We start from the raw sequence: 26,481 nt of genomic DNA on the forward strand, positions 1-26,481 counted from the left end.
GAAACTTTTGTCCAAATAATAGACAATATTGAAATTTTTTTCCAGAATAGTAATTATTATCATTAGAAGATGAATATTCAATGATATCTAAATCTCTTAATATTTTTTAAAGGTAAGTAGTATGACATAATGGAAGAATATCAGATTTGATTGAAATGATATTAATTACTCAAGTGATATTGGATAAGCTTTTCTGGGCCTGTTTCTTCATCTATAATAAAGGAAGTGAAGGAGATTTCTACATTCCTGATCCTAAATCCTATGATCTTAATGCCAAGTTACATGAAAATATATGAAAACTGAAGGTTTAAATAAAATATTAAAAGCTAAACCAAAGCAAAACATCCTACCTAAAAACAGGTTTTCATGCTTCTAAATTGGCCATCATTTGACTTATGATAAAAATCATAGTTATTTTAACGAATTTGAGTATACAATATATTTGTGTATAATATAATATTGTGCAAGAATATGCTTATTGCATTATGCACTAATATAAATGGATGAAGGAGGTTTTGAAGACTTGAAGTCATGTATTAGCTACAATTATATATATGAACACACACAGATATCTGAGATTTTATATATATATATATATATATATATATGTGTGTGTGTGTGTGTGTGTGTGTGTATGTGAATATATATATATATATATATATATATATGCGTTTATATATATATATATATGCGTTTATATATATTAGTAGCTATGGAAAGTTAGAAACTTAAGTAAGTTTCTTTGATTCTTCAAAAAAAGTCCTTGATTTCCGGGGATCATATCAAATTGATGGAATGCTTTGATTCCATAGCCTCCTGATGTTGCACTTTGGTTTTTATTTTAGAAAATTATGTCAAACAATTTCTGATTTAAAATGAAATTCCTACATTGTCCTACTGAGCATCACAATGGCTCAGTACTTAATATTGTTAATCCCTTGCCAAGTCATGTTTCACTGATGATAGATGTATGTGAGCAAGTTTTATTTCAAACCATTCTATTTGTATGGTCTTGAATAAGTATTTTATACAAAAAAAAAAAAAGTTTTTAGCTAATCCTGACTAGAAATATAGGAATTGTTTTTGCTGTTGCTATTATTATTGTTTTAATTTTCTTTTTTTTTTTGCCATGGATTTTTTTCTTAATTTGATGAAGTCTATCAGTCATTGTTCATTCATTCAGTTGTGTCTGAATGAGGTTTTCTTGGCAAAGATACTAGAGTGGTTTGCCATTTTCTTATTCAATGTATTAAAGCAAAAAGGGTAAAGTAACTTATCCAGAGTCATAGTAAGTGTCTGAGATGAGATTTAAACTCAGGTCTTCCTAACTCTAGGCTCAGGATTCTTAATTATTAAGCCACATAACTACTTAACCATGTAACTACTAAGCCACCTACATGCCTTCTTTGGAATCCTACTTGGAAGAATGTCTATGGTTGACCTTCATAATTAAAGGAAATGTTAAGTATAAGTTAACAATACATGAAAATAAAGATTGTTTCTTTTTCTTATCCAAGTTCATAGACTCCTAAAATTAGACTTTGGATTCTGAAACAATATGATATACAATTTGCTTAATACAGTCCATGCCCTAGAAACCTACTAAATAATGTTTAAGGATAACAAGAACAGATTCTACTTTCAGAGTCAGAATTAGTAGTATAATGATTTTTTCCTCCAAAAATAGTATTGTAGGATGATATTCAATCAAACCTAAATTCTTTATTATTTTCAATCAGAAGAGCATATGGCATAAAGGAAATTTGGAATTAATCACTAATATTTATTAACTGTGTGACCTTAGAGAAATTATTTAAATTCCTCGGGACTCAGTTTCCTCACTTGATTGAACTTAAAGGCCTCTAGCTTTAGATCAATGATTTCACAATCAGGTAGCCTTCACTTAAATTCTCTGGGACTCATTTTCCTCATCACAAAATAAGATAGTTAGACAAAAACATTTTAAAGTTCCCTCAAGGTCTACATCTTATAATATTAATTCCAAATTATACAAAAATATTTGAAACAAAAATTAGTTGATTAAGAGAAAAACATCCTGAGGAAGCTTTTTCCCCTGTATTCTTCCAATGGACACTATTTAACTTTTAATAAAATTATGAATATTTTGAAGAATCCAATAATTCCATTTGGATATCTTAGATAAAACAGATATGATTTATTTATAGTTATTTATAAATCTAAATATATTTTTGATTTAATGTCATTTCCCAAATAAGATCATATCATTCTCTTCCTCAAATATATTCAGTAGTTTCCTATTGTCTCTAGAATAAAAATTGAACATCTTTAACTTGATACTCGAAATCCACACATTAACTCATATTCCTTCCCTCCTTCCCCCAACCAAATGATCAATCAATCAAAAATCATTTTTTAGACTAAAGTGGAGAGTATTGAAATTAACATCAACAAACCTGGATTCAAGTCATTTTTCTATTACTTTCATTTGACTTTTCATAATCTTAGTTTCTTCTTTTGTAAAAAGAGGAGGTTAGACTAGATGAACTCTAAGGTCTCTTCCACATATTACCCTATAATCATACGATTAAGTACTTACTATATGTCAGCTATCTTTCCATGTCTCTTTGTCCTGCTAATCACACGCAGCTCTATCTCTCCCACCTCTCACACCTTTGCATAGGATGCTTTCTATTCCTAAAATGTCCTCCCTCTTTGTATTTTTTCTATATCCCTAATTATTCACATATTTGATGTTTTGAGGAACATGAAAGCAATATATATGACAGATTTCTTTGTCTTTAATCAACAAATAAGCATTTATTAAGTTTCTACTATGTATCAGGCAATGTGCTAGTCTTTGGGGGCCAGCTGCCTTGATTTTTGTCTTGTCACTGGACATTGGAAGAGAGAATGAGACCAATGACTTGGGTATCTCTGCCTCACATAAATCCAATTCTGGCACAAACCAAGACATCACCCTCATGATTGGTCCACATTGGTCCTCTTAAGAATGTAGGATAAACAACAACAATGTATTTTTCTAAGAATACAGGTTTAGTTTCAACTCAGTTTAAGTAATACTTTCTGCATAAGACTTTGCTTGTTCCTCCAGGTACAAGCGCCTTTTCAGACAGCCACCTTATATTGATTTTATGTGTGTACTTATTATATTTCTTATTTCAATTTAAGCTCCTCAAGAGCATGAAATGTGTCTTTCTTTTTTCTTGTTTCCAAATCACCTGGCATAGGACCTGACACAGTGGACATAGATAAATTCATTGATTGATTTTCTAATAACTCCTCATGAATTCCTCAGTTTAACCAGTCAAACTGTCTTTCAGTTTCCTATCCATGACAAATATCTCTTATATACTGTATCTTCCCTTGGACGATATGTCATTTCTCAAATGTGCTTCCTCCTCAACTCCACTTCCAAAAACCACTGCCTGTCTTCAAAGTACAGTTAGCTCAGTTGCCAAGGCCTATCCTGCTGTCTTCCAATCATTAGGATTATCTTCCTTGGGAATTTTATATTTATATATACAGGCAAGGTACTAGTATCTCTATTCTGTCTTGCCTTACTCCTATAATATTAATCTCTAGCTTTTAAAAGTAGTGCCCTTACAGAAAAAAATATTGAAAAGATTAAAATAGAAAGTTATTGTTATAAATATTCTATATATTTTAAAGAGCTGCTTCTATCAGCACAACTTTCAAATTTAGATAAGAGACAAATCCAACTTCTGAAAGTCCCTTTTTTCTTTTAGTATTTATCATATTTCCAAGTCTTTAAAAGGGTGAATTAAACCTCATCAAATCTTTTCCTTGACCACTTACATAGGAAAATGAGTGGATTCTGTTCTTGCTACTTTTTATTGCAAAGAGGAAGGATGCTAGTACAAATCAGAAATCCTAGTCTTTCCAGATTCAGTTTCTATGACAAGACAAAATAGTATCTAGAGATTAACATTTTACCCTCATTTCTTAGAACTAAAACCCAAAGGTCTATTTCACAAATGTATCTCTACTTTTAGCTCCATTGACCACTCAAGATAGGAGAACATTTGCAAAGCCTTTCCTTTAGTATTAATTACTTTGACCTATCTTCCAGGAGCCAAACTGGTGACAGGTTACATTTTAGAGTCATTTCCTAGACAGAAGCTTCCCTATTCATTTCATTTCTATGAAGTTTAAAACCAACTATGTAGAGAAATTGGAGAGGGGGCATTTTATTTCTTCCCTTTTGCTGCTAAGATTCTATTCTTTATCTCAATTATTCTCATTTTTAGTGCTGTGCTCCACAAACATTTCTGCTACAGTTTACATTTATCTGTCATATTGAAGAAGGAAGGATTATGGTGAGAGGAAGTAGGTTGATTAGAAAATGGAATTGAGATGACATACTTAGAACATCAGCAAAAGGAAAAAATATCATGTGTAAATACCCATTCTGTGTGTGTGTGTGTGTGTGTGTGTGTGTGTGTGTGTGTATGTGTGTTGGTTTGTAATAGCTGGATACTTGGAATCATTGGGCCATAGATTGGACTTAAAACAGTAAGACAAGGTATTTGCCATATAGGGTCGTAAGATCATAGCTTTAAAGTTGGAACAGGTTGAAAATGGAGGTTATTGTGTCCAAATACCTCATGTTATAGATGAGACAACAGAGCAGTTAAATTACTTGCCTGAACTTATAGAACTGATGAATATTTTCAATAGGATTTGAACTCTTGTCTTCCTGATTCCAAATACAGAATTTTGTTCACTACTCTATATAACTGTGATTACCTGTATACTGTGAAGACTCTAGATAGCTAGTTTGTACTTCATGCAAATCTCACTTTTTCTCTTTGTCACTCTCCATTCTTCAATTATAAAATAATAGAATTGGATTAGTTATCCTCTGAATTTGTTTGAACCTCTTAACACATGATCCCTCTAATCCTACTCTGTTTTCCCACTGAGGTATGTGAGCTTCTATAGGACAAAGACTATTTCATTTTTGTCTTTGTGTGACCAGTGCCTGGTGCATAGTAGGGGCTTGCTTACTCATTGAATTCAGTGAAAATAACAGGCAAATTATTTTTGACTCTTTGCTTGTTGGGTGTAGTCTTATCTTGCTTTTTTATTTCTTTTTAAAGAAAGAAAGAACAAAGTTAGATACTGGTCTTAGAGACAGTTTATAATGCTATGCATGGAAAGTAGGTAAAATTGGAATTTTCCTAAATCATATCAAGAATTTTATGGTATTTTTATTCAAGTATTCATTCAACTCAATAGGTGAGAACAAAATCAAGAAACCCAATGCAATGGCCCACTAATGCTATCTACTCTTGAACTTATATCTTAACCTTATGACTAGAAAGATGCCCCCAGTGATTAGGCAATGGAGCTGTGGATCGTAGAATAGAAACATCTGCTACTAACATTCATTTGGCCAATGCTTGAATGTAGCTCTTGCATGACTTTGATCAGTGGATAATTTGGGAAATTTGACTAGTACATAGCTTGTTGTTTAGTCATTTTTCAGTTGTGTCTGACTCATCAAGATCCCTTTTGGAATTTTCTGGGCAAAGACAATGGAATAGTTTTCCATTTCCTTCTTTAGGCAAGGCAAACAGGATTAAGTGATTCCCAGGATCATCCAGATAGTAAGTGTCTGAGAACAAATTTGGGCTCAGGAAGATGAGTCTTCCTGATTCTAGACCTGGCATTCAATCCACTATATTGTCACTTGTATTTGTTAATCTTATAACTTATAATAGCTCTTGAACACTTTGGATTCAATATAAAAAAGAAGAAAGAGAAGAAGGAAAGAAGGAAGGGAAAAAGGGAGGGAGAATGGAAGGAAAGGAAGAAGAAAGGAAAGGAGGAAGAAGAAAGGAAAGAGGGAAGGAAGGAAAGGAGGAAAGGAAAGGGGAAAAGAGAGGAAAAAGGGAGGGAGGGAGGAAGAGAGGAAGAGAGAAAAGAGAGGAGGGAAGAAGAGGGGAAGAAAAGGAGGGAGAGAAGAAGAGAAAAGAGGAGGGAGAGAAGAAAGGAAGAAAGAAAGGGAAGAAAGGAAGGAAGGAAAGAAAGAAAGGAATAATTATAATTGAAGAAACTATGAGACATGTAATATGTGACATTTGACATGTGACATACCTGGGATTCAATTTCAAGGTCACTGATTCCAAGTTCTGCATATTTCTATTTCATGAACCTAAAGAGATAAATACAAAACTGAAGAAACTAAAAACAATATGTACAAAGTTTTGGGGGATGATATAGGTAATAGCATGACAGCTGGAGGAAACGGAAAGGCCTCCAATAGAAGGTAGTACATGAGATGTATTTTGAAGGGAGTTTTCAAAAGGCCAGGCTGAGGAAAGAAATATTCTAGTCATGTGAGAACAGCTTGAAAAAAAAAAAGACCCAGAGAAAGGTTATAGAATATCATGAACAAGAAAGAACAAGGAGGTCAATTTGACTGAAACATAGTTTGTGAGGGGGAGGATTTAATATTATATAAAATCAATCTGAAAAGATAAGTTGGAATTAAACTGTCAATAACTTTGAATTCTAAAGAAAGGAATTGTTATTTTATCCTGCAAGCAAATGGAAGCAATTAAAGTTTCTTCAGTGAGTGGCACAGTCAAATCTTTGATTTAGTTTTTCCTTTTTCTTTATTTTTTTTCTTTGTGTCTTCATTTCTTTTTCTTTCCTTTTTTAAAAATTTGACTAATGTTGACAATAAATCTAGAGAAATTTTGACTAGCCCATATCGTTTGCCCCTTAATATTTTCTTTGTAAATAGGTATCTGGAGTTTCAATTTTCCAAATATAGTCAATTCAATTCAATATTTCTTACCTGTTTTGGGCTAGGTGCAATGATAAAAAGATAAAACAAAATAGTGTCTCTTCTTAACAAGCATATATATCACTAGGAAGAAACAATATGTAGGTCATATAGAGTGCAGTCAATAGAGTAATTAAACAACAAAGATTTCTAGTCCATATTATGTAAATCAAAACACCTTTTCTGCAGAATAAAGTTTTCTCCCTTACTTTTTAAAATTGCCTCTTAAAATCCTATCTTCTACATGAAGCTTTCCCTAACCCCACTTAATTCCAGCACTTTGTCTCGTTTTAATTATTTCTTATTTATCCTGTCTGTAACTTATTTTATTTATTTATTTATTTGTATGTTGTCTTCTCCATTGGATTAATCTTTTGCCTCCTTCTGTATTCCCAGACCTTAGGACAATGCCTGGTCCATAGTAGGTGTTTAATAAATGCTGATTAACTGATTAAAATTGGGTGCTGTTCAATAATAATAAAGAATGATAATGATGACAATAGATTTTGAGACTTGACCTTAAACAAATCATTTAGCATTCTGAATGAGTTTTCTCTTTGGTAAAAACACAACTACTCTTTTTTGATATTCTCAAATGTCATGTGAGATAGGCATGTGAGGAATTTTTATTCCTATTGTATTTTTATTTCACAAATCTTTAAGTAGATGCTGACCCATGGTATTCTAGTTAATGTTTAACAAGCAACTCTCTGGGTAAAATGTATGTACTGTAGATTTTAAAGTTTAATATGCATTGTTAATATTTGCTCCATCACCTTGTTAAATCTAGGCAATCACAAAAACAATAGGTGCAACCCTGTTTTGAAGAATTTGCCATTTTCCTCTATGCAAATTCGCATGCTAAAAATTTAATACTGGAATCTTGTTGATTATATGAACTGGCTCAAGCAGTTCCCTTATACTAACTTCCATAATATCTTGAATCTCATATAAATTTTGTCTGAATTTCATGTTTAAGAAGAACAATTAAATTGCAATTAAATCACTGTTATTAAATTTCAATAACCATTAAATGCCTACTATGGGCAAGGTGAGAGATTGCATGATAGGGAGCCCTCCTTGGAGGTAAGAAAACCTGGATTCAAGTCCAATCTCAGCCACGTACTTGTTTATGATCCTATTGCAAGATGTTTAACCTTTCAGTGCCCTAGAGAAATCTCAAAAATAATAGATTGCAGAAGTTTCTAATAGATGTTGATAGGTATAAGTACCTCACTTAAAGTTTCTTACATTAATGAAATGACAGGTAGAAGATAAAAATTAGATATGTAGTGGATGGAAAAGTGCTTGGAATCCAAAGATGAAAATGTAGTTCCCTGCCTTCAAGGATCATGCTTTCTAAAAATGAGATTTACCATGTTGACAGGTTTGCATAATGCCAAGTAGAAAAAAAGGAACCTAAAGGAGAAGTCTGGTACAAAGCTCTAAGGAACCAAGTATTGCTCTTTAAACAAAGGCACCATTTAATGACTTTAAGATTTTGCTTTATTTAATTAGGCAGGAAAAGCCATAACTAACATGTCTATCAGAGTCTACTCCCACTGCATGTTGGAAATTCTCTTTGAATTTTCCAGGAGGTATTGTGAAGATCATTTAGACCTTCCAAATCAAGAAGGGGAGCTTATACACATCATATCTGTATATAAATTGTCTATCTGCAGCAAGTCTCATCCCACCCATAGCAAGCCACAGTCCATACAGTTGCCAAAATGGTTTTCCTAAAATGCTCATGGCACACTTCTCTCCCACCCACCCCCCATTTTCCAAATCAGTAAGTTCTAGTGGATCCCTATTGACACTGAGAACAAATATAAACTCTTCTGTTTTGAATTTAAAATCTTTCACAACATGGCCCCAATCTAAATTTCGGACCCTATTACTCCTCATTTCCCTCTATATTTTCTAAAGTCCAACCAGTCTGATTTTCTTACTTCTCCTTAGATACAATGGACTCCATTTCCTTTCTCTGTGGAGTTTTACTTAGGCTGTCCCCTCTGCCAGGAATCCATTCCCTGCTCAGCCACTCCTTTTAGAAGCCAGTTGTTGTTTCAGCTCTGGTTTCAAGAGCCAACATCTAGAAAATAGCCTCTGATGTTAGTCCCTCCTCAGGATAGCTATTTTGTATCTGCCTCCCTATATGTGTGTACATACACACACACACACATACACACATGTTGCTGTTGTCCAGAAATCTAGTCATGTCTGATATGACTATGTCTCCATGGACCAAATCATATCAGGTCCTTCTATACTCCACTATCTCTCAAAATTTGTCCAAGTTCAAGTTCATTACTTCCATGATACTTTTTAGTGATCTCATTTTTTCCTATCCCCCTTTTCCTTTTGCCTTCAATCCTTCCCAACATTTACATCTTTTCCAATGAGTCTCATCTTTTCATTATGTGGCCAAAGTATTTAAGCTCCAGTGAACAACCTGAATTAATTTCTTTTTAATATCAATGCATTTTACCTCCTTGTTACCCAAGGGACAAAAAATCTACTCCTGCACCACAATTTAAAATCAATGATTCTGTGGTACTTGGATTTCCTTCTATTCCAACTCTCATAGTCATACATTGCTACTAGAAAAAAATTAGCTTTGATTGTACGGACCTTTTTCAGCAAGGTGATGTCTCTGCTTTTTAATATGCTGTTCAGATTTGCCAGAGTTTTCTTTCCAAAGAGCAAATATCTTTTAATTCCATGGCTATAGCCTCTGTCTGCAGTGATCTCTGTGCCAAAGGACATAAAATCTGATGTTGCTTCCATTTCTTCCCCTTCTATTTGGCTCAAGTCAGATTTTATACTCTCCTCTTTCACCCTCATCAAAAGGCTTCTTAATTCTTCACTTTGTACCAGCAGAATGGTATCAGCTGCATATCTGAGATTGTTGGTATATCTCCCAGCATTGTTAATTCCAGCTTTTGATTCATCCAGCCTGGTAGTTCTTATAATGTACTCTGCATAAATAAGGTGACAATATATATTATAATAATCCTTTTCTAATCTTAATAATCAATTGTTCCATGTTTGATTGTACTTATTGCTTCTTAGCCCATATACAGACAATTAAGATTATTTGGTTCTTCCATTTCTTTAATTTTGTTGTGATCCACACAGTTAAAAGGTTTTAATGTGGTCAATGAAGCAGAGTAGTTTTGTTTTGTTTTGTTTTTTTCCTGGAGATCCCTTGCTTTCATAATAATCTAGTGAATGTTGGCAGTTTTGTTTCTAGCTCTTCTGGTTTTGAAATATAATCCTGATAATCCTTGATTTACATTTTCCTGAAGCCTACCTTGCAGAATCTTAAACTAAGCTTGCTGGCCTGTGAAATGAATGCAACTGATTGGTAATTTGAACATTAGTTTTCATTGCCTTTCTTTGGGATCAGAACATAAAGTGATCTTTTCCAATCCAATAGCCACTATTGTGTTTTCCAAATTTGCTGGCATATTGAATATAAACATTTTAACAACATATTTTTAAAGTTTTAAGTAGCCCACCTACACTAGCCTTTTTGTTAGCAATGCTTCCCCAAATTAATTTTACTTTTTTCTCCAGTATGTCTGGTTCTTGATCATTAACCAAACCATGGTGGTGATTAGTTACTGGTGATGTTAAAATCTTTTTTGTATAGTTCTTTTGTGTACACCATCTCTTCTGATTCTATTAAATCCTTAGGCTTTTTTGTTTTTTATCATGTCTATTTTTTCACGAAACTTTCCCTTGATATCTCTAATTTTGTTGAAGAGATCTGTTGTCTTTCCTCTTCCATTGTTGTCTTCCATTTCTTTGCATTGCTCATTAAAGAAAACTTTTTTATCTCTCCTTGCTATTCTCTAGAATTCTGTGTTCAGTTGAAAATAGTGTCCCCTTTCTCCTTTCATTTTCCCTTTTCTTTTTTTCCTCAGCTATTTGTAAAGCCCCATCAAACAGCCATTTTGCTTTTTATATTGTTCTTTATCTTTGGAATATTTTTAAAAGGAACAATTAACACCCTCCCCCCCCTAAAAAAAAAAAAAAAAAAAAAAAAGATGTCATATCCATCACAGGGAGTTGAAATGTTAAAATAGGAAATTTTAAAAATAATTGCAATAATAAACAAATTTAGCCTTTAAGTACAAAATTCTGAAGCAGGGTAGAGATTAATAAAGCTTTATCAAGATAGTTTGCTGTTCATAACAAGAACTTTTCCAATAACCCAAAAGGGCATTCTACAGGAGAACATTATCAGATGATTAATATAAAAAGAGGATTTTATTATTACTTTATTACATATTATTTATTTTACATATTATGTGTCTTTATTACACATTGATTGCATATTTTGCATATATATATATACATATAGAGAGAGAGAGAGAAAGAGAGAGAGAGAGAGAGAGAAAGAATGCAATCTCATTGAGTGTAAGAACTGTTTTTCTTTTGTCTTTCTATTACCAGAGACCAGAATAGGGCCTAATATGGAACAGGACTTAATAACTATTTATCAATTTATTGATTGATGAAAAATAATGATCTGGAAGCTATAATTTCCTTATCAATCAATTTTCATGTGTTCTTTCAAGTTAAAGCATTAATGGTTTTCTTTTTCAAAGATAGCCTGAAATCAACTGATTGCATTTATTAATTCAATTTTTTTTTAAATTAATTGTTTCATTTTATTCTGAACTTAACTGGCACATGTTCTATGTTGTTCAATCATTTTCAGTCTTGATAACATTTGAAGTTTTCTTGGCAAAGATACTAGAATAGTTTTTCATTTTCTTCTTGTTTTACAGATGAGAAAATTTGGGCAAACAGACAGGGTTAAGTGACTTGCCCTAGGTCATACAACTAGTAAGTACCTGAGGCCAGATTTGAAATCAGGAAGATGATTATTTCTGGCTTCATATCTGATAGTCTATCCACAGCACCACCTAGCTGCTCTTGATCCATACATAGCAAGTGTTTAACAAATTCTTGTTTATTTGACCAAATTAAAAAGAATAATTCTATGGACTGCACAGTGCAGAAGATTTTATATCAAACTGTGAATTTCTTTATATTCAACTTGCCTTTCCTTTTAAATATCTAGGTATTTAAAACTGCCCAAAGTCTTAGGGCAGTTTCAAGCTATTAAATCAATTAAAGCTCAAAATTGCAAATAAATAAATAAATAAGACTTTAGGACACAATGTTATATAATAAGTTGGATATGAAGATTTCAAATATTCATGACTTTAAAAAAAATCTTGGTTCTTGATTGACTTGAAATAAACTCCATATTTTTTAGTAGGAGGGGAAGGTGATAAAGCCAACAAAAACCATCCTTTTTCTCATAAAACTGGCCAAGTTCCCTAGTCATCTGAGTGTTTTGAGTCAAGCTCTATTAGAAAGCTAAAGAAAGTCCATCCACTTCCCTCTGACTGTTGTGTGTCTCTTGAGGAGGCTTGGCTAAGCTGAAATAAGTGTTGTAATTGCTGAGAATTTCCCAGGCTAGCTGGGAGAAAGGAAACTTTAAAACTGTGATCCAGTTGCCTTGGAGGGCTGCTGCTTGGTAGCTGGAATGGATGAACAAATTGTGGGATTATTAATGTAATAGGCTATGAAAATGCTAATCAAAAAATATGAGGAATTCAGGGAAACATGAATTGACTTTTATGATCTGATGCAGAATTAGGAAAATAATACTCATGTATGATTGGAATAATAAAAGCTAGAATTTTTATATAGCGATTAAAGTTTACAAAGCCCTTGATATTTATTATCCAGTGATTCTCACAACAACCCTGTGAGACAGGTGCTATTACTTTCCTATTTCCTTATTCCTCTCCCATTAGAATGTGAGCTCCCTGAGGCAGGAATTATGTTTTTTTTTTTCTTTCTGTATATATCATCAATACTTTTTAACAATTCTTTATACATCATATGCACTTAATAAATGCTTTTTGGCTGATTGAGTATCTACAGTATTGTCAGTGAAAATACCTCTGGAAGATCCTGGAACTCTGAGTCATTTAATGGTGGTCTTGGTCTGAGGGAATTGTTGATGGAAGCCATCTCCCTCCTTTCAGTAGAGAGAAAGGGAGCAATGGTTGTGGTGGGACATATACCTTGACAGATCAAGTCCCTGTCACTATTTCTTTTATTTAAATGTTTTCTTTTATATGAGGGAGAGCCAATGGGGAGGAAGGCTGGAACATTTTAATGGGAAATGCATTTGGCTTAAAAACAAAAGCCATCAATAAAACTTAAAAAAAGAAAACCACAATAGTCACAATTTCAACTAAGGGAAGAATTGCTTTAGACTTTCTCTAAATTCCAATCAATTTTAAAGATGTCTTTACAGAGCAGTGAGACCCATCCAATTCTTTTCTTTCCATATTCATTTGTCACTTGGTCAAAAAAAGCAAAGCTGGAAGAAAAAAACAGCAATAGTTGCATAGTAGTGATACTTTTAATGGTCAGTTCTTAGCAAATTAGATCTATTTTCAGGAATGCTCTAGCTGCATCAATAGATTTCAAATGGTCTTATTGACAGGCTTTTAAATTAAAAGCCTGAAGAATAAACAGGGTATAGTTAAATGGAAAGAAATAACATTATATTTAGAGTCTAAGTGCTGAGTTCAAATCTAGTTTTCATCAGGTGTCCAGAGAGTCTGCCATGTCCACTTCAAAACTTTCCTTTTTGTGCTCCTACATACATGTCCGGTGTTCCCCACCTGTTACTCCAATTTTGGAGATACTATCTATAGTTCTTGCCAAAATTATACCAGGTTCCTCTCATCTTTCTCTTGCCTTCAGATGAATTTTGTTTTTTAAACAAATCTAGATTTCCCCCCTTCATATACTGTATGGTCACAAATCAGTAAGAGAAAATATATAGTATGTCCTTCATCACCTCATATATTTTCCCATGATGAATCATGGTGGTTATCCAAAACATCTGAAGGTGGCAAAAAAAAGGCTTATTATGAGAAATTAGAGGCAGGAATAGCTCTGTTTTAATAATTAAAGAAGATTTCTTACAAATATTCTTAGATTTCTTATGTCCCACGCTAGAGTTGTTCTTGTTCTCTAGTCATCAAAATCAATAATGGGAGCAATTTACCATCTCTTCTCTCTACCCACATGCAGCTACTATTTTTATTGTAAAATGCCTAAAAAATAACTTTAATAATAAATATGTTAAATAAGACTATAATAAATTGCATATATTTGCCAGTTTGCTTTGGGAAAGGGAGTTTCCTTCCAGAAGGTCCTTATATCAGTGAAAATATAGGCTTAGAAATTATAGTTTCAGTGAAAATGAATCCACAGCCTTGGGATTGTTTTTGGCCTTATAATGTATATTTTCCAATCTGATGGTTCTAGTAGAATTTTCCTCAAGGTTATAGCCAGGTGTAGGAGACAGAAGGACAGATACATTTGCATGCTAATACATACCGATGCTTCAAATATCCTTGCCTATCCAGGGAGCTATCTATGATTTTCTTGGCATAAAGAACCCTAACCCTTCACAAATGCAGGCCGGTACCTTCTCAGCAATATAGTCTAAGAGAATGACTCAAAATATTGAGAGAATATTCAGAATGGCCCAGCAATTTGGATATTGGTTTTCTTTGTTAGCTCTTTATTCATTATCCCAAGCTGCCTCTCTCTTATCAAAGTAAAATCAAGGGAAATGTTATATTCTTTTCTTATTTTAGTTCATATCCTAAACTTAGAGCTAGAGTGAACCTTAGAGGCCATCTAGAGTCCAACCTCCTTAATTTCCAAATTAGAACCTAAATCCCAGAGGGGTTCAATGTTCTACCCAAAGTTACACAGGTGGTAAGTGACATTACTAGGGCCTTCAAAGCCAGTGCCCTTCCTCCCACTTTACTCTCTCTCATCTTCAATTCCTTCTTATTCATTGATTATTTGACTTCAATTGTCAAAATCAAAAACAGAGATGGAACACTTATGACTAGCAGAGGCTTGATGTTCAGTGAAGGGGGATGCTGGACATGTGGATGGTTTAAGGTATCATTTTCAGTTGATGGGGATTTTCATGATGCTCCAGTGAAACTGTGGGTCATATGGGACCAAAGTTTGTAGCCAGAATCTCCAAAATTAAAAGGAGCTAATAAAGTATAAGGGTAGTTTTCCTGACCCCTAAAATATATCAAGCAGGTTTTCCTGGCAATGCAGCCTGAGCAGAGATGCCATTCATCCATTGTATTCAGGGATGTAGCAGGGATGAAAGTTTAGATGTAATGTCTTTCCCACTGTATCAAAGCTAGATTTAGAAAATTGCTGAGAGCATCCAAGTCCATCAATACCTCAGAGAATTAGGAAATTCAAACTTGGTAAAAAATAATTGTTGACTCAACCCCTATGCAGAAATGACATAAGAAAAGATATTTTCCTTTTTCTGGATTGTATCTTGGCCCCCTTTTGAATTTTCCTTTCTTATGTGGGAACTTGTCTGATGGCAACTGACCTGTTTCAATTACCAAGGCAAAGGCAGATCTTATTTGATAAATAAAGCAACACTTATTTGAAGACATTCATCTCTCTCTCTCTCTTTTCTCTTTTTTGTCTCTCCCTTTTCTCTCTGTCTCTTCTCTCTGAGTCTCTCTATTGTCTGTCTCCTTTTCTCTTTTCTCTCTTCTCTTTGTGTGTCTACCTTTTTCCCCCTCCTCTGTCTCTTTTTCATCTCTTCTTGCCTGTTTCTCTTTGTTTTTTTCTTCTTTCTTTCTCTGTTTCAGTCTTTTACACACACACATATTCACATACACACACAAAGAGATAGAAAACCCTTCCCACTTATCTTTAAAAACTCAAATCTACTATTTTATCTCAATTTATATGAGGTTAGGGAATATAGACTCTGTGCCTTGCTGTAATATTTAGAATTAAAGCTAAAAAATAAATAAATGAATTTTTGTTAAAAGAAAAAATTAAAGCTGCATCTGTAAGATATGAACAAATTTCAAAAGCATATCTTCACTTAAAACCTAGTTCAGTGACTCATTCTGACATGGAGGTGATTTTGCTATGTCAAGATAACATATCCAGTGTAAATTCCTTTTAAGCTTGAAGACCTTTCAGGATTTTCCAGGGAATGGACCATAAGTTTGTCTTCCCAGGTCTACTTTAGTTAATTTGCAAAAGGCAATTGTCAAATCAGTAGTCCTGAATTTAAATCTTTTTAACGTTTGTTACCGATGTGACTTTGAAAAAGTCACTTAAACTTTCTGGTGGGTCTCAGTTTCTTCATTTCTTAAAAATAAATAAAAAAAATTAATCAATTAATAAATAAATAAATATATAAATAAATAAAGTTGGTTTAGTTGCTTTCTGAGGTCCCTTCTAGATGTATGAACCAATGATATCTTAGATATTGGTGTATAGGTGTTTTTTCCCTCAGCCTTAGCTATGTTAATCCAAAAGGACAAAAATAGTTTCATTTTTATCTTGTATCCCCAGTAAGGTGTCACTAAACTATTGTGTAACGGGAACTGGGCAAAATTCTGAGAATCAAATATAAAAATGAAATAATTCTGGCTCTCAAGGAATTTATATTCTCTTGAGAGAAACAAAATGTCTACATGTAGATAGAGTTTTTATGTTTATATTTATTAGTGACTCTTGAGGGCAACAAAATGTCTGTGTGTGATTAGAAATTTTATGTGTATATTTGCTAGTAGCTGGGAATCAATGGTGATTTTTAGGAGATGGTATTTGAGCTGAACATTGGAGGAAATTTGGAATTCTGAGAAACAATGGTGAACAGGGAGTATGTTCTAGGCACAGGGAGCACTCTCAGGGCAGAGGGAAAAGGCAAACCCTTTGTCCTATCCATGCTTCTCTTCTGTTTGCCCTTCTCCTTCCTTTCTGAAAATAAAAATAAAGAGGTCAAAGAGAAATCATAGCTTTGATTTTATTTCACAGTAGCCAAACTATCATGCAAGAGAAATAGCTTAAGTGGCAAATAGGGTCCAAATGGTCCGGGAACCAATTGCAAAGCTATATAAAGGGAATTGCTTTCAACTCTGTAAGTAAAATATACATGATTGCTTTCATTGTTTCCCATAGTAGCCATAGTGCATAGTTTCCTATTTGGTGTGGCACTTCAGGGACAACATAGTAGCACTAGAAATGATTAGCTGCTGGCTCTTTAATGTGATTTCTGACTATTGCAATTGCAGAGGTGGCCCAGTAACTATTATAGCTCACTCTATGGGTTCTCCAGCAAAACAAGAAGGGGCTGAGAGAATGAGGAGACAGAAGAAGGAGGCATCTGAACTGGGACCAGTGAGAAAAAGGAATCGGTGAGAAGTGACTGAAAGGTGGATTTCTACTTATGCCCTTCTCAGGCCACCACAGAGGGCACTTTCTGCCTCTTTGCCCTGAACCTGCTAATTAAAGAGCACAGGAAGACACCCAAACTACCCACAGATTTTAAGAAAATGCAGGAAAAATAACACCTTGAAGCTAAGACTTCACACAGAAAATGCCAACAAATGAAGTCTGGGATGGCATAAAGAAATGATAGAGACAAATTTCTGATCACTAAATGTTCTACACCTTTTTATCAAATACTGTTGATAATAATAATATTGATGATGATAATAATAACTAGTATTTATATAGTGATTTAAGTTTTATAAGGTTTTTATCTAGATTCAGATATACAGATACATATATACATACATATATACAAATATAGTTATTTGTTGGTTGGTTGGTGTCCTTGATTCTCAAAAAAGACCAAAATGACATTCCTATGATAGAGACAAGCTATAGAATGTCTGGCTGTGTCTGATCACCAATACGAGCTCAGAATGCTCTGCCACAGGTGGAACACAAATAGTCCCTATGAACTTCTAGGATGGCTTCTCTAACTTTGAGCATCTCCCATTTCTTCTGAGATAATTCAATTCTACTTTGCTCATAGGACACAGCACCTTCCCTGATGAGGGCACGCCATGTTGGGTGATCTGTGTCTCCCATGTCATACAATTGATTCTAAATTCTTAAGAGAGATCTTGAGAGTGCCCTTGTATTGTTTCTTCTGACCATCTGTGAGTGCTTGCCCTCTGTGAATTCTCCATAAAATATATTTTTGGCAAGCATAGATTTAATATTTGAACAGTTTGGACAGTCCAGTAGACTTGTGCTCTCTACCAGAGTTGGAATGCTTGGCAGTTGACTTTGAGAAAGGACCCCAGTAATCTGTTATCTTATCCTGCCAGGTGATCTTCAGCATCTTCCCAAGACAATTCAAATGGAAGCAATGTAGGTATGCAGGGGTGCATATGTGTGTGGGTGATGTCTGTCGGTCTGTCTGTCTGTCTGTGGATGTAGATACAGATACTTTGATTTGACCCTGATTGCCTCACAGTGAATGCATATAGTAATTGTTGCTGTTTTGGCCAGAAACCCACTTCCAAATTAATTACATTTTTGACTCGGTAAAAATACCATTTTCTACTTCATTTCTTACCTCGCCTTAATTGCTGAATGGATAAGATTTTAGTTTAAGAAGGCTAAAATCTCCCACTACATCCAGGATTATCTCCAGTTATCCTGATCTATATCTAGCCGCTGGATACAGATAGTTCTGCAGGAGAAAGGGAGCTGGTTACTTTGCACTCCCTCATTTAAATTTAAATCCCATTCACTTGCATGTCTTAGCATCACCTCTCTGATGTCATGGTCCTATTGAAGAATGAGTGACAAACAAATACATATACATATAGAGAGATATATATTTATATACATATATATGTATGTATGTAAATGTGTGTATGTATTTGTACAGAGAGAAAAGAGAGAGAGAGAGAGAGAGAGAGAGAGAGAGAGAGAGAGAGAGAGAGAGAGAGAGAGATACACAAATGGAGCAGCTGCATGGTATAGTATATAGTATGGTAGGTCTGGAGTTATAAACACTCATATTCCTAAGATTAAATCCAGTCTTAGACACTTACTAGCTGTGTGACCCTGGAAAGTCACTTAACCCTATTTACCTCAGTTTCCTCATCTATAAATGAGATGGAGAAAGAAATGGCAAACTAGTATTTGCCAATAAAATTTCTCAAAAAATGAGCTGGGCAATACTAAAACAACTGAACATAGTTAAAAATATATATGGGGGGCAGCTAGGTGGCACAGTAGATGGAGCACCAACCCTGAAGTCAGGAAATCCTGAGTTCAAATCTAGCCTCAGATACTTAACATTTCCTAGTGACTCTGGGCAAGTCACTTAACCCCAAGTACCTCAGCAAAAACAAACAAACAAACAAAAACAAAAACAAAAACATATATATATATAGATAGATAATGTATATATTTATATTTACAAATATATGATAATATAAATAAATAGATAATAAAATAAATAATAACATAATGATAATAGAATTATATAATTATATATAAATTATCTTTATTTGAATCCTACAAGGTAGGTGCTATTATTATCCTTATTTTAAAGACAATGACATAAAACCTGGAAGAGGTAAAGTGACCTGCTGAGTGTCATAAAGCTATTGTGTGGGGAGCTAGATTTGAACTCAGATCTTCATAACCTCAGATCCAGACATCTAGTTCTCAAGTAATTTAGAATTGGAAGTGAGGTTGAGGGTGGTCCTTAGGAAATAATTGAAATAGAAATTGGTCACTTTCTCCCATCTATATTAATTTCTACATTTAAGATAGCAAAGCCTCTGATACTAGCCATATCCCCTTTTATTAATAAAAAGAATGATTTCTGTGATGAACTGGCTGCCCTTGAATTAATGATTTTATTATCATAGAGCTATCCTATGCCCAAAGACTTGGGTTAAAGCAGAGAAATATAGTCCACAGTGAAAAAAAATAAAATAAAAATAAAACAAAACCTGAAAAGAGCATAAGAGATCTGAATAAGAAGAATGTAAGGGCATAAGAAAATCTTTTATAATTTTGTAACAGAAGTGAGGTTCTTCCAACATGGTAACCTTTTTATGAAAAGGTAATGTCTGTGGAATCACAGTACTAATGACCAGAACCACAAGATGGCACCAGGAGAAACATTGTCACCATTGGTCAAAGATAGAAAAGTCAAGTCATGGCAGTTGGTGATTCCTAGCTAAAGGGTCCTGAAGTGGAGATATATTAACCAACATTAACAATATGGCATGTATTCTTCTTGTTTTATATGTGTCTGTGTGTGTATTACATATATACATATATTTATACATATATACATACATTTATATTATATGCATTACATAAATACATTTATATTATATATATATTACATATATACATATATATATTATATATAAATATGTAAAGTTAGCGAAAAAAAAACTTTCCCAAACTTGTCAAACCTAACAACCATTGCTGATTTCTGGTGATTCTTGTATATAGAAATATTTTGCCAGAAAAAATGGTATAACGGAGTCCTGAATTCAAAACTGAAGAGGGCCATGTATAGTTGATGAGATCTTGCATTGTTCCTGATTAAAGGTAGAAATTTCCAAAGAAAGAGATAGATTTGGAAAATGAATATCTGGGTAAGAAAAGCAATCAATCAAAAGAAGTATTTGTCTATTATATGTTAGATATCATACCTGTTCTAATGCTGCAGAGAAAAATGAATCAGCCCCTGTCTTTAAAAAGCTTACATTATGTTAAGAAACACAATACATACACAGGCAAACATATGTATGTGGATGGATGGGTGTAGTCCAGAAATCCAAATCCTTTTCTGAGACATCTTAACCACTTGTTCAGGTTAAGCCCAATGTTTCTACAGGAGATCTTTCTTGATTCTTTAATAGAACTGACAATGTCTTGACCAGGTATGAAGTTCATCTAGCAAAAACCAGGGAAAAAACATTTGCCTGGACACTTTAAGTTCAGACTTGAGAAAAGTATTTGAAGGAACTTGGCATATTTACTTGGAGAGGAGGAAAGGATAGATATGCCCATGTAGTTTTATGGGAAGTGGTAATGATTGGAACCTTGGGAAGAAGTTAGAATTACATTTTATAATTCTAAATAAGGAAGGAATTGAAATTTAACCTAACCCTCATCTTAGCTCTTAAGCAAGTAGATCTCAAAGATTTCAGATAAAGTTCCTATGGATAATCTAAAAATCTATTGGTGAAATCATCTCAAGAAGAATGAGAAGCTCACCTGAGTGGTATTCTGATGACACAAACATGAACAATTCTGATTAGAAGAAAAGTAATATTTAAAGATGCAAGAGTGAATTGCTGAAAACACATCAAGTGTGTGTTTTTTAAAATGTCATTTTTAAAAATAGTGGACAGAGCACCAGCCCTGAAGTCAGGAGGACCTGAGTGCAAATGTGATCTCAGGCACTTAACACTTCCTGGTTTTGTGACCCTAAACAAGTCACTTAACCCTAATTGCCTCAGGGAAAAAAAATTAATGTTAATCGATTAGACTCAAGGGTAAATAAATAAAAGTTAATATGCATGCTTTGAAAATATTCTGTCAGGAGCTTCAAAATTCAGAAAAAGGTGACATCATCAGTAAATGATAAAGATAAAGGGAGGGATATGATGTAGTGAAAAAAACATTGATTCTTGGCTGCCAATCTGGCCTCTAATTGCTTACTACTGGAAAATCACTCAACCTCCCTTGACCTCATTGGCTTCCATTCTTCCATCTTTAAATGATGGTGTTTGGTTCAGGTGACCTTTAAGTTTCCTTTCAACTCTATATCTGTTGTTCTGTGCATCAGTTAGCATTGGACCTCAGTTTCTTCATCTATGAAATGGATGAATTGGGATAACCTGTCATCTGCTCCACTAATTTTTAAGTTCTCAATTATTGCTTTGGTTTTTTTTACCAATAATTATGATCTCCTAACTTCATAGTTCCTAAAAGATGATACCCAATTTAAGGGAGAAGAAATGTGACAGTTTTTTTTTTTCTTCCAATAGCTTGTCTTTGAACCCAGATGACCTCCATCTTTGGGTACTGAAAGAACTGGGGGAGGTTTCTCCTGCTCTCTTATCAAGTACATTTAAGAACTTGTTGAGAGAAACTTATTGCAGGATTGGATGTGGACAATATGCCATTCCATATGCATTTCCCTCTTCCACTTTGTCAGCACAATAGAGAAATGGAGAACGTGTGATTATTGTGCCATGCCCCCAGCTCCCAGATAGCAACAGCCCTCACGCCTATGGGATACAAGGCTCATGGCATGTACATTTGTAGTAAGTGTTTCCATTAAATCCTGTGCTTCCCTGGTTCAGCTATTTTAACAAGGACCATCATTTCACACACCGTTGTCCTGAAAATGTGATAGTATTTGCCAGTGTTTAGATGGAAAGCACTTACACCTCATAAGTCGGTAATAGGTTCTTGTATTAAAACATTTGCTTCACCCATTTGGCTATCTCAGCTTGAACCTTTTTTCAAAGACTGTTCATTGGGAGTAAAAAAAAAATCCCGCAACATTACTCTATTGCAGGATTGTCTGGCTCCTAGACCAAGTAACACACTTCATCTATTGGGATGTGAACTGACAGTTGCATACATTTGTACTTTCTCTGATAGCTGACTTGTAAAGGATTTTAAAGTATTTCTTAAATGTCTTCTGGACAATGCCACTGAGTCTGTGGCAAGGCAGTCATCACCAGGGCTTTTTTCATAGAATTAGGATAAGTGAACAATTTGCCCAAGAATACCCTGAAAGTCTCTCCAGACACTAATATTGGTTTCCAAATTCATATTCATTAATAAAGTTTTTAAGGGTGCCACACTATTTAAGAACTTGAGTGAATTAAGTGATGAAATGAGTCTATGCTAGAACTGAGCAGGGGAGCTCAGTGATTCAAGTCTTGGACTTGGTGTTAAGAATGTAAGGATTCAGCCAAACCCTAGCTGTATGAGCCTGGACAAGTTTCTTAACTATTATATATGATCCTCAGTTCTCTACCTGTCTTATTCACTAAGTCTCAGATCACAGATACTCAAAAGAAAGGTTTTACCAAATGACACATGGGTCAAAATGACCTCTTTAGATCTTCAAATTGAAATATGACCAATTCCATGTGGAATGTGGCGTTGATAATTTTATTATGCTCAACCAGAATTTATGACACATTTACCATGTTCAAAACATTGTGCTAAACACTAAGGCACAAAGATGATAAATTTTTTATATCACAGTGAGCATGTAGGAGGCAAGAGCAAGTCAGGCAGGGATATCATGTATAGGAAAAATAGGACTTGGAGGCAAAGCCTTATTTTGACACTTAATGTTGTATAACCTTGGAAAAGTCAGTGTGAAAACAAAGGACATGTAATTTAAAAGAATAAAAAATCATTTTGAAAAGAAGAAGAAAGAAAGGAGAGAAAATAAGAAGGAAGGAAGGAAGGAAAAAAAGAAGGAAGGAAGGAAGGGAGGGAGGGAGGGAGGGAGGGAGAAAGGAAGGGAGGGAGGGAGAAAGGAAGGAAGGGAGGGAGGGAGGGAGGAAGGAAGGAAGGAAGGAAGAAAGGAAGGGAGGGAGGGAGGGAGAAAGAGAGGGAAGGAGGGAGGGAGGGAGAAAGGGAAGGAGGGAGGGAGGAAGGAAGGGAGGGAGGAAGGAAGGAAGGGAGGGAGGGAGGAAGGAAGGGAGGGAGGAAGGAAGGAAGGGAGGAAGGGGGGAAGGAGGGAGGGAGAAAGGGAAGGAGGGAGGGAGAAAGGGAAGGAGGGAGGGAGAAAGGGAAAGAGGGAGGGAGAAAGGGAAGGAGGGAGGGAGAAAGGGAAGGAGGGAGGGAGAAAGGGAAGGAGGGAGGAAGGGAGGGAGGGAGGGAGGAAGGAGGGAGGAAGGAAGGAAGGGAGGAAGGGAGGAAGGAAGGAAGGAAGGAAGGAAGGAAGGAAGGAAGGAAGGAAGGAAGGAAGGAAGGAAGGAAGGAAGGAAGGAAGGAAGGAAGGAAGGAAGGAAGGAAGGGAGGGAGGGAGGGAGGAAAGAGGGTAGTTAGTATGGCTTGGTAGAATTGGTTCTAGAGTCAGAGGCCTCAGTTTTCTCATCTCTAAAGAGAGAAGATTGGACTTGCTGATTACTAGGGAAATTTTCTGTTCTAGTATCATATGAACTGATTAATAATATATCTTTTTGAATCATATCAAGAATTAATCTTATGGGTTAATAATATTAATATTAGTCTTATGTTTTAGTTGGTTAAGGAAATTAGGACGCTATGGGGAAAAAGTAGGGATGTAATACAAATAATACTATCAATGGAAAAAGGCATTCATTTAGAGAACTCCTGTTGAGGACACTTCACCACCAACCCTCTGGGCATCTTTTCTTTAAGGGTGAGTGATTTTCTGAAGGTGGGAGTCCATATATATCCGGCAGATCATAAGCTGATGTCTTCCTAACTCTAAAATTGGCTTTCTATTTTTGATGCTAGCTGCCTTTCACATAAGGCCATTAGCCCATATTAGCTAAGTAGTTATAATACAACCATAATTATAATTCACCACTGAAAGAATAGACTCCAAACCAAAACAAGTAATTGTATCAAAACTTGGAAGAACCTTCAGACAGCCTCAGCCTCTTATTTGAGATGAATCCCAAAAATCTGTAGTAATTTCTCTAACATTGAAAACTTGATTTCATCTCAGTTGCTCTCATTCCAACTTATTCTACCCCATTATTTAATTTAGAAAAAAAAAAAAAAGTTAAGATATCCCAACCACCAGAAGAAGCAAAAGACCTCCAAGACCTTTGGAAGCTCATTGTATCTAACACTGAGAGAGACTGAAGTATTCTTTAACCAGCTCAACCATCAATGAAAATGACTTTCTAGTCTTTGGACAGTGTGAGATCTTAATCTCTGTGGTTCCAAGTGTAAAATTACCTTTGAAAAATGAACACTGAAAAGCCCTTGAGTGCTTTAAATGTAATCTTTCAATATAACAAAAAAATGGATGACAGAGCAGCTTATGAAGCCCATCCCCAAGAAAACCCTGAAATATAAGTGCTCCCCAAACCCCTTACAGTTTTCCAAAAGACCATAGGTTTTTAAGGGTGCCAAACTATTAAAGAACTTGAATGAAGTAAGTGACTAAATGAACAGGGAAGCTCAGTGATTCAAGTCTTGGACTTGGTATTAGGTATGTAAGGATTCAGCCAAACCCTAACTATGATCTTGGACAAGTTACTTATTATACATGATCCTCAGTTCCTGCATCTTTTAAAACCGAAATGACTAAATTTTATTTCACAGATAGTTGATGCAATGGATGGAGCGCTGGGCCAGAAGATCAAAAATCAAAACAAGCTTCAGACTCTTAACTAGCTTATTGGACAAAAGTCACTTTATCCTCTGACTGCCTCGGTTTTGTCAAATGGGAATAATAGTATCCCTTACATCCAAGGACTGTGGTTGGTGAGAGGAAAAAATGAAATAAAATAATATTTATAATGTGCTTTGTAAACTTTAATAAATGCTAGATATTATTAATAATAATAACTATAGGATTTAACTTCCAGGTTTGTTGAAAGAAGAAAAAAAGAATTATTTTAAAGCACATTGCAAACCTTAATAAAAACTAGTTATTGACATTATTAATAATATCCTATATAGGCTTATTGTGAGATTCATCTGGGCAATAAAAGCAAGGGACTTTAAAATGTGAACTACTATTATTTCATATTTCTTAAAATTCCAATTTTTCTGTACCAGTCACTTATTTTTAACAGCATTTAATTAAATACAACACTATTCTGATTTGTAGATTTTAAAGCTGTTAATAGATTTCTACAAAAGCCAGTACAGCTGGACTGCTGTGATTTCTCCCAGTGGTGACTGCCAGTACCAATGAATGGTCTTAAAAATCTCTTTGTTATTAATTAGTCCTCAAAAATCTGAAACCTTAACTAGAGTCAAATCTTGAATTACCTTAAAGGCACAGTGACAATTTTTTCCCACTGGGAACTACATAGGTATGCAATGAAATCAAAGTTCAAGCTAGACAGAAGCTAAATGATCCAGCCTCTTTGAAGGAAAGTTTTAACTTATTGTCCAAAAGCATTAGAACATTTTTATGGGACGTTTCCAATTAGGAAATGTATCTACATATAAGGAAAAAGAGCAAAATTGTTTACTCTCTCCTTTTTGTGTAAGAAGGGGACATATTAAAAGAAGTGGGAATTAGTTAAGGAAGGTATTTGAATCTAAGAATATCCATACTGGATGAAACTGAAATGTCAATGTCTCCATTGTCCATTTAAATGACGTCTTACAGAGTTTATATAGGGGAAAGCAATGTACAGAATGTTTCTTGATGAGGAAGTTAGGATTTTTGTTTAAGGGGTCAATTATTTTCCTTGGGAATACATTTCTGAACTCAAAATGGAAATCAATGGGAAAAGAGACTCAAGTCCAGCTCAGGTCAATGCTTTTGAGCAAAGGCCATTTTAGATTTCCAGAACAAAAGTCAAATACAATGAGATCTTCAGAACAAATTATAAGCAACAGAATGGAACTTAATTAGATGGGGTTTCCAAGCGTGAAAATGCATAACATTCCAGAGGTGATTTCATGGAATCTTTAGACCAGGATAATGAACTGTTTTGATTACAAGTCAATGAAAAAGGGAGATTTAATTTACAAACGTTCCTAGGACAAATAGGAAGTAGCATCCTGTA

This window comes from Sminthopsis crassicaudata, chromosome 1 (genome assembly GCF_048593235.1).
Source record: "Sminthopsis crassicaudata isolate SCR6 chromosome 1, ASM4859323v1, whole genome shotgun sequence".
In the NCBI taxonomy this organism is placed as follows: domain Eukaryota; kingdom Metazoa; phylum Chordata; class Mammalia; order Dasyuromorphia; family Dasyuridae; genus Sminthopsis; species Sminthopsis crassicaudata.